This window comes from Porites lutea, chromosome 13 (genome assembly GCF_958299795.1).
Source record: "Porites lutea chromosome 13, jaPorLute2.1, whole genome shotgun sequence".
NCBI classification, from domain to species: domain Eukaryota; kingdom Metazoa; phylum Cnidaria; class Anthozoa; order Scleractinia; family Poritidae; genus Porites; species Porites lutea.
The window spans coordinates 15066796-15077518 of NC_133213.1; positions in this window are offsets into that span (position 1 = coordinate 15066796).

The window sequence follows — 10723 nt, forward strand, 5'->3', positions numbered from 1 at the left end:
ACTGTGAGTGTAAACAATACTTTGAGGAGGGTTGGAAAGTCGTCCGATGGAGTCCATCGTCGGCACATGTAACAGGCACGCTTAACATGTAACATGAGTAGGAAAGTCGAAACAAACACGCTATACATGTGAGATTATTACTGCTCGTTCTTAAAGCGATGAGCCGAAACAAGCACGCTACAAGTCGTTTATTAAGAGGCAATTTTACCTTCTCGCTTCTTTTTGCATAACAGAAACGAAAAAAGCTTCTTCTAATAAAAGCTGCCTTAACTCTTGTTGTAATTTGTAACACCCGTCTCAGTTTCTAACAAAGAACGGTCCAATTAAGAATACAATGACAGCGCAATTATTTAGTGAACCAAGTTAACAATAAATTGCAGTAAAACATGAGTCATGAGTTATGAGTTAATTTCCTCTTCGAGTTCCTTCCATGTGTTCTGTTAATACTCTGCTTTGTATCAATGATATTTTTGACGCACGCGGGCATGATCAGCCAGCACGCACCTTGGCAAAACAGTTACGCTTTAACCATCAGGTGTTTTCATGTTGCATCTCACATAAACAGGGGCGTAACCAGGATTTTTTCGGGGGTACGCACAATTCTCCAAATGCCCTTATCCCTCAACCCCCTGCTCAATGTTCCAAAAGGTGAGATTATTGTAAGTCGAAGCGTTCTTACTGTATACAGCTGTTTCGAGAAAGGTTGTCGGGAGAAATGCGCACGCGACAATCCCGAAAAGTAATATGGGATATGATCAATACACTGTTCGTAACGACTGAAGCCGTCGAACCTACTTTTGTTGCTTTCCTTTAATACTCGCAAACATATGTCCGTGGCCTCCCGTACCATTCTTTCAAATTTCTTTGAAGAACATTGCCCTCAAAGCCACCCACAATACCTTTCGGGATTGTCGCGTGCACTTCCGACAACCGTTCTCGAAATAGCTGTATGAAATGACGTGACTGTGTAAACTGAAAAAAATCTTTATCGTCTTTTTGTATTCATGGACTGAAGCACGTCAATCGCTTTTCCTAACTTAAGGCTTAAAATATATCATTTATATTTATTAAATATTTTGTCCACCAAAGGAAGCCGACATTTGGAAGTAATTAAAACTAAAAGTTAAACAATCCGTTGTTAAATGAATTGAGCCAAACTGTGAATAATTATATTTTACCTATCTTATCCTTTGCTTTTTTTTTCATTATTCGCTTTCGTATCTTATTTTATTATTATTTTTTTCACCCTTGACTTTTACAGGTACGCACGTGCGTACCGTGCGTGCGTACAGGTAGCTACGCTTGCTACGCTCGTGATAAATGTATACTTTTTAATTTTTGATATGAAGTTTTACGGAAACGAAAAAAAAAATCTTTTAACAATTTTATGCCCAACTTTTGCCGTAATTTGTAACACCTGTCGCAGTTTCTAATAAAGAACTGTCGCAATTAGGAATACATTAACGTAGCAATATTAAGGGAGCCAAATTAACAATAAATTGAGATAAGTGGTAACACACGTGACTGACGCTTTCTATCGTTTAATTGAAAGATGTCTTTGCACTATTGCCATGTGACAGTCCACATTTTCTCTCTTCCTACCGTTTATTAAAAAAAAAGATAATTATAAATAAAATACGACAGCATGGCTAATTACAAATAGCGCAAAAAATATTGGAAGCAGGAAGTTATAGTACAGTGCAGTTATTAAAATAAGGACGATTTAAAGAACTAATAGAAACACGCATCGTAAATGATGTTATGGCCGCCCACTCTTAAATAAAGCCTTTTGTCTAATGAACTCCACTCTTAAGATGTCAAGCAGTTTGTATTAGACGCCCCTCTCTAATAACGCCACCTGTCTAATAGACATCCCCCCCCCCCCCCCCCCCCTCATTCAATTTGCCGGTTCAGTTTCTTGCTTAACAATGTATCTTGTTCAATGGCAAGCTCAAAATAAGCATAAACTAATAATGACAACATATAATGATCCGAAACATTCTGACATCGATCAAAGTCGGAGATTTGGAAGAGGGATATGGATCTCTTGAAGGCCTTTAGACGTATCAATAGATGGAGGGACCAGATATTCTGCTATTTACAGTTAACTCTCTTGATACTGAATTTTCGCCCAAAGCATACTAGTTTAACTGAGCTTCAAACGCTTTCCTCTTTTAAACTCCCTCCCTCTATTAAACGTCCCCTCTTGGCCATTGGACTCCTAAAATTAAATAAACGCCGCGGGCGTCTATAAAATTATTTACGGGTATTAGCAAATGTGACCCTCAAATTCATGCAAAGATGTAAATTATAATACTCAATTTTTTAGTTAATCAGTATAGTTGACAAGAACTTCCTTTAACAGTTAAGATGGAGACCAGGTTCTGGATTCTTGGTTGGTTTCTTTCATTTCAAACCATCATTGGAAATGGATTTACAATCTTCCTCGTTTGCAGCAGACGAAATCTCCGCACCAAAACCAACGCATTTATTGTTTCACTTGCAGTAGCGGATTTCTGTGTTGGTTTGAGCGTTATTCCTTCTCTGTTCTTCTGCGACATTTCAAACACCTGCTACTGGCCTCAACATTTGCTATCTTGGTCATCTTTGGTGAATATTATAAGGTGGTTGCTTAGTAACAAGTCTGCTGTAAACTTATGCGTCTTAGTACTGGATCGTTTTATTGCCATCGTTCATCCTCTGAAATACATTAATTTCAGACTAGCTGTCGAATTATCCTAATTATTTTCTTCTCTTGGGTTATAACAGTTAGTTTTTACGCGGTAAAGATTACCCTGTATATATTTTATTTCAAAACAATACTTGTCCCTGTCCCACTTATTTGGCTGACAATAATTTCCGAGTTTCTTCCATGTGTTCTGTTAACACTCTGCTTTGCGTCAATGACATTTCACGTACGCAGGCATTATCAGTCAGCACACACCATAGCAAAACAGTTACGTTTTAACCATCAGATGTCGTTTAAAATCCTCCACGATAGGTCTGCAGTAATAATGATGGGTCTTGTGATAGGAGTGTTTCTTGTTTGCTATGGGATGCATCTGCGTTGGCGCTGTGTTTTAAAGAAAATAACAAAGTAAACTAAAGCCTACCACTTGACGTGCGTAACTCATTCTTGTAGGATGCAAGTCTTTAATGAACGAGTGTGAAAGGCTTAAGCAATTCAGTAAAAGACTATTAAATGTGTGAGGCTTGGACGCAAAGCGAATTGAAATTTGGAAAAAATGGCGCATTAGGAGAGAAAACAAGAACTTTTGGACCCTCAGAGAATACAAAATACAATGGAAAGGACTTAAGATCAAGCTTCACAGGTGGTGTGAGACGCACGTTCTTATTGGATGGAACTTTTTAGTTTCACATCATGAGAGTATAATTTTGTGTTCACACCCTACTACCAAAGCCCGATTTGCTTCACTGGCTCGATTTTGGCATACTCGAGCACGACGCTGCATCAATCGAGTAACAAAGGTAGCGTGAGCATGTGCTGCTTGTTGCTTGGATATAGTTTGGAACCCAGGCTTAATAGCCGTGCGCTTTGTACAGCGGAATCATCGGTTATGACCATCAGTTTGTCAATCTCAGTCTGAAACGGATGCTCACACTCTGAATACCAATTTGACGAGAGAAAACAAAATTGACAAGTTCAGAAGTTCGAGGTTCGGTGACTTCATAAGGCTTGGCGCCAACTTTCTTCGGCACTGAGGTTGTTCGCTCAATAGTCTTCGTAATCAACTCTGTTAACGGCGATAGATTCCTAGAATTTACCCGAACCGAACTGAAAGATTAACTGTTCGATATTCTTGTTATATGAAGTAATTTCCTTGTTGAGAAAAACATAAGGAAATGTAGTTGTTTTGTAATCTTTCCGTGCAAGTCTATTTCAGCTCAGTCCTGAAGGTGTGACAGAAATTAAAATGATAAAATCGTATAAAGTGTAAAATGACTTGTTATGGGGAAAGAAAAGGTAGCTATCAAATGTGTCACCTTTTTCGCCCCGGTTACACGAACGTAAGGCTAATTTTCCTTTAAATTCCGTAGAAATCATGACAAAGAAATTAATATTGATTGCTAAGGAAGCCCAACAGCAAATTGGAGCGACGAGTTGCTTGTGGCTGGAACGATATTAAAATCGTTGCATGCCCAATGAATTATAAAACCTTCCAAATTAGCTGTCCGAAATAAAAATGAAGTTGAAGGTATTTAACTAAACAATATTGTTAATTAATTGATAACTGAGCTAGTGAAACAGTTGTTAAAGATCATATCGACACCCCAGGCGTCTTGCGCCATGTATATATACACGAGGAGCCGCAAGCGGTGATATTTTTGCACGGCATCTGGCGGCACATCAAAGAATTTGGAATTGAAGGGCAAATTCCTAGAATATCTTCGCCAGTTAAGCTAGAGAAAAGGTGTTAAAAAACCTCAGGATTCAAAACAACACGTCAATCAAAATATCACTTGGACCTTTTCGCTAATGAAGAGCTATCACGCAGCTAAGCTTGAATTAGACATATATTGAAATAGGAACTCGTGTCAATAAAGTATCAGAAGTGAGTGGGAATCGCTCCTGGTTTAAAAAACTGGTTCACAGGGATATGCATCTCTTCTAGTTAAGAGAAGGGAATCAGAACTGCTTTTCATGCAGGAACAGGTTTTCTTCGGGCTAACTACAAAACTTCAGCTTATTTCACTCCTTGACATTGTCAAAGCGCATTTTGTAAAGATAACTTTTTCCGCTTTATCAGCTTTTTTTATATTCTATTCCATTAATGTTTAACCTCCCTCAAAAAGCCAAATAATATAAATGCTGTTGTTATAAAAAAGCGTTTTACCTGTTTTCGCGAATTCGCTACCCAAAGATCACTATGCTCAAAGGACAGGGCAAAATTCCCAGGAGAGAGGCATTAATTTTTTTCCCACGAGGTTACAAAGAGAAAATGCAATGATTATTATTAATGTAACCATCAGGTATACTCTACCCACGAGTTTATGGACAGCAAATGCAGTGATTATTATTAATGTAACCATCAGGTATGTTCTACCCACGAGGTTACAAAGAGAAAATGGAATGATTATTATTAACGTAACCTTCAGGTATGTTCTACCCACGAGGTTACAGTGAGCAAATGCAGTGATTACTATTAAATGTAACCGTCAGGTATATTCTACCCACGAGGTTACAAAGAGAAAATGCAATGATTATTATTAACGTAACCTTCAGGTATGTTCTACCCACGAGGTTACAGAGAGCAAATGTAGTGATTATTATTAAATGTAACCGTCAGGTTTATTCTACCCACGAGGTTACAAAGAGAAAATGCAATGATTATTATTAACGTAACCTTCAGGTATGTTCTACCCACGAGGTTACAGAGAGCAAATGCAGTGATTATTATTAAATGTAACCGTCAGGTATATTCTACCCACGAGGTTACGGAGAGCTAATGCAGTGATATTATTAATGTAACCATCAGGTATGTTCTACCCACGAGGTTACAAAGAGAAAGTGCAATGATTATTATTAACGTAACCTTCAGGTATGTTCTACCCACGACGTTACAGAGAGAAAATGCAGTGATTATTATTATAAATGTAACCATCAGGTATGTTCTACCCACGAGATTGCAAAGAGAAAATGCAATGATTATTATTGACGTAACCTTCAGGTATGTTATACCCACGAAGTTACAGAGAGCAAATGCAGTGATCATTATTAAAGGGACAGTGTCCCAATGGTGCGCACGCGCGAGCGTCATCTGTTTTTTCTTCAAAAAACAATAGAACTGTCATATTGACTCGACAAGATTTCCTTCCGGACCGCACCGCCGACAGAGATTTGTTGTTTACATTCTCAAGTAAAATTTTAGACTTTCGAAGAAGTTTTTCGTCTTATTTAAAATTTGGCTGGCAGCACGAAGACTCATCGCGATTTTGTCGCTAGCAGGGCCGCCTCGCGACCCGAAAATCTCGTTCTGCTCCCTTTTCTAATGTGAAACTCGTGTCAGAGGTCAATTGGTTCACGTCCAGTAATATTTGCCTGATTTGCTCGCGTTCTAGCCTCAAACGTTTGAAAGATATAAATAAAAATGCAATCTCAACGCGATGAATTATCGCAAAGGTTAGTCAAAAATTATATCATGATTTCATTGCACTAGGCATGTAGCGTCTGTTTGTTTGATTTTGTCGGCCGTAGGGAGGTTCATTTAAAAGTTTACTAACGCGTCGTTGCAAAACATTCCGCTACACGAAGCTTAATTCCACAAGCTAGATCTCCTCAGTCACATCCATGTCTCAATGGTTTCTTTCTTACAGTCTCTATTGTTGCTGTTTCATTTCTGCGTATTCCTTTCACAATTATCTGAGCTTGTATGGAAGCTGGCAGAAGAAATAAGCTTTCAATCGGCATCAAAGCGTTTCCCATCTTGTGGTCCTTCGGGAGCGGCAATAAAAGAAACGCCAAAAAATCCCGATTTCGCCCAAATCGAAACTCAGCGGGGACAATATATCATTGATCTGTAGCCCTGAGAAGGTTTAGTGGAGTATCGAATTCGGCCAAGCGCGATGCAAACGGATTTTTCAAGGTTCTCTTACTCTCCACGCATCTTTTGATTTCGCGACATCCTGTCCAAAAATCAAAGTTTGGTGCATGCGCAGTAACGGGATACTGTTCCTTTAATGTAACCATCAGGTATGTTCTACCCACGAGGTTACAGAGAGCATGCAAATGCAGTAACAATTATTAGATTTTCGTGCAACTATCAGGTTGAGTTTCTCCATTAAAAGATTCTTTTGCTAGGGTTAAACAAGTTTGGCTTTTATGAGTTTCAAGGTGCAAGAAATTATCAGTATAATTATAGCACGCAAACATTGTCATCTAATTTTTCGCACGTAGCCGGAATAAGCCAAAAAATGAAGCATATGTAACGAAAAATCGTCCGCAGATGATCTCCAGATTAAGTGAATTATGCTAAACGTTACGGAAGAAATTATTGTTTGTATCCGTCTTATCCATCGTAAAAGCGAGGGGTCATCGCACGACATCCGGTACATTAAACAGAGGTAATACTCACGGGTTTCACGAGTTGTATGCATTATTTTTCGCCGAGAAACAAATTTAAACTTCAATTCTTACCTTACAGTAGTCCGCTCTTTTACCTTGCATTCGACAACAAATCTGTTAAAGGCGAACAAAGCGATTCCGGCACTCTTCTTTACGATGAGTAGCAAGCCGCAGAAACTGAAGCCGCTTGACTGAAGTAAAATCCACCGATATGCACGGCATTCTCACTACAAATATAAACAAACGTCGCGGGGAAAAAAAAGACGAGGAGGAAAAAATGCCAAATCTTCGCCTCGGCAATGTATTCCAGCTACCATGCCGGCGTATCTCCAGAAGGTGGACTCGAAGTGGGACAAACCTTGTGATTTTTTTTAGAAGCCCTTTGCGCGCAAACTAATTTATTCTGGCGCGAAATGAAGATTAACAATATGTATGCTGAAATCTGATCCATGACAAGAAGATTTTCGCACTGTAGCGCGACATATTAAATGCCTATTTTTACAAGTACGCGGACAAAGTGGTCCACTAGTTTAACTTTTTTAAGATGAATTTACTCCACAAAAGCAAAATGAAATGTTTTATCTCTATGTTATTTACGTGCCTGATTAGAAGGCAGAGGTAAATTCACCATACAGACCCCATCAAAATGAAAGTACACGAATGAAACGGAATAAGTCTGGGACGGTTTAGTTTCTACTCAGCAGCTTCTTTGCTTTTATAACAAAAATTTAATGTTGCAGTCTGTTTTAAACGTTGACATATCAACGCGCACAGTCGCTGAATGAAAACAACAGTCACGATCACGTTCTTCGAAACCGACCAGACGCGCGCGACCTACCACTGTTATGGTAGGCTATTATCCTGAAGGTGTTAATGTTCCCGTGACAGTCTTCGCACTGAAGGTGTAAATGGTAAACCGAACGGTCGCTTTGATTATCAGAAAGACCTGTCAACTTTGATGATTTAACTTATTAAATTACGGGACAGAAATTTTACTGCTTGCGGCTCCTCGTGATATATATATATATATTGAAAGGATTATAAAACAACAGGGCTTTATGAATAATTAATAAACTGTTAGACGAAAAGTTTTTGTGAAGAGGGTGTTTTTTTCCACAGTTGAACTGCTTTTAAAACTGAACTTATCGACACTGTGTTTCTGTTTCACATCGCGATCAGTTTATTTTTTTTCCTTGCTATATTTATTAACTGAAAATCTTTGCATACTCTATTTAGTACAGCAGTGGAGTTAAACGGAACAGACTAGGCAGATTACCGTGATGCTGCTGGTTCATGCCTGTCTTCTCGTTTCATTTTCTCGCTTAGGAATAGTTACCGACAACGGCGGAAATGTTATATATTAGAGACGTGATATTAGAGACGGCCTTTTTAATTATTAATGCACCTTTGTTGTAATTTGTTGTAGACCTGTCGCAATTTGTAAGAAATATGTCGGCCGCAATTTAGGCTAAAGAGAAGGTACATTTTTTTTAATCAGCTAAGGTCTCGGTTAATTCCAACTGTTGAATTACAGCGGTTATGACACGCAACTATCCTAATTTTCCTACCAACTGTGTTATTACAGCTCGCCCAGTTACCTACTGCGCATGCGAAACACATAATTATTAGAAATTACCAAGTTTACGACAAAGTAGGACAATAAAAAGGACTTCAGTCTAGTAACATACAACTGCCAGAGAATAGCTCACAACCTCCTGACATTTTTGCGAAGAGGATATTTTTATTTCGTCTGTAGTTAATAAGAACTTCTCTTACCTGCCGTTAGTACGGATGGAGACCTGGTTTTGGATTCTTGGATGGGTTCTTTCGTTTCTTGCCATCACTGGAAATGGATTTACAATCTTCCTCGTCTGCAGCAGACGAAATCTCCACACCAAAACCAACGCGTTTATTGTTTCACTTGCAGTAGCGGATTTTTGTGTTGGTTTGAGCGTTGTTCCTTCTTTGTTCGCATGCGACGTTACAAACACCTGTGACTGGCCTAAGGTTTTTCCTTCATGGATCGATGTCGTAAGGTGGCTGTTTAGCTACTTGTCTGTTTTAAACTTGTGTTCTCTGGTGCTCGACCGTTATATCGCCATCGTAAAGCCTTTTAAGTACAGAACTTGTATGACTCGATCTCGTGTTATTCAAGTGATAACTTTCTGTTGGATAGCGTCATTTACGTTGGTTACGTTCAAGACCGCACTTCGGCTTTGCTGTGAGACCCCTCTGACCAGTATCGTTGCAGTTGTGGTTTTAATGATTTCCATGGAAATCGTTCCATGCGTTCTGCAGATACTCTGTTTTGTGTCAATGTTAATTCATGTTAGGAAACAAGATCGGTCAGCACGCACCCTAGGACGGATATCTTTTAAAACCCGTAACGAGAAGTCTGTAGTAATAATGATGGGTATTGTGATAGGAGTGTTTGTTGTGTGCTACGGAATATACTTACGTTGTAGTCTAGTAGTACTATCCGACACAAATGCATCATGTAAAGATGAACAATACAAAATTCCTGTATTGGTTTTAAACTCGGCCATTAACCCAATGTGTTATGCTTTTTTCAAAAGAGACATAAAGAAAGAGTTTAAAAGGCTTATCAGTCAGGTGGTTTTTTTTTAAGCGGAAAAGCAACCGAGTAGAGCCTTCCACTTAAACATTAGATCATTTTTGAAGGACATAGATCTTAATATTAGTTGGCAGAACTGCCTTTGATGTCCGATTGTGTCAGGCATCGCGGGCGGCAGTTTTTGGGGTCGGCAATTCCCTGGCGGTTTGTCTCAAATCATAGTTTGGAAGCACTGGTGTTTAAGGAGGGTACAAGAACCAAAGGACGATAAGAATACAATCCAATAGGGACCTTCGCTATCCGAAAACAGAGACGCCAATGAAAACGTCGCTGAAAAATAGACTTCGCGTCCATTGAAACTTTTTCGCCCTCATACCAGGTCGCCCAGTGAATTGAAAGTACGGAACATGTGTTAGGTTGGAACTAAATAGAGGAAGCCGCGTCCGAGTTCAGAGAGAAATAGTAAATAAATTTATCGCCTTGTCGTTCCTGTTCTTAAGCCCGTCAACTCAATTGACTATTCCACGTTGTAGTTGTGTAGGGACAGCGGAGAAATGTAAAGAAAAGCCTGATGCACGTGCAGCCAGAGCTGTTGTTTTGCTCACTGAGGCCTATAATTGTATTTTGAGCGTTCTCCTTGCCGTCGCCGTCGTAGTTTCGTAAGGTCCCTACATACCGTAAAACTCCGAAAATAAGCCCCGGGGCTTATATTTTTCAAAGGCCCTTTTTGAGGGGCTTACTTTTGGAGGGGCTTACATTCGGAAGGGCTTATCTACGGAGGGTAATAATAAAAAAATAATAAATCTATTGGGGTAGCCTTATAGTTGGAAGTAAATTTATCGTTTTTGCTTTGTTTCACCTTTGTATTTGAGCACGAGCCCCCGGGGGGCTTATATTTGGAGGGGCGATTTAACGGAGGGTTTTTTGCGTTACCGGTTTCGGGGGCTTATATTTGGAGGGGCTTATTTTCGGAATTTTACGGTATGTCAGATGCTCTTGAAACGGCGATTCCGAGGTATCAAGCCCACGTCAACGGTAGTGGTAGACGAAATTTCTAATTGAAA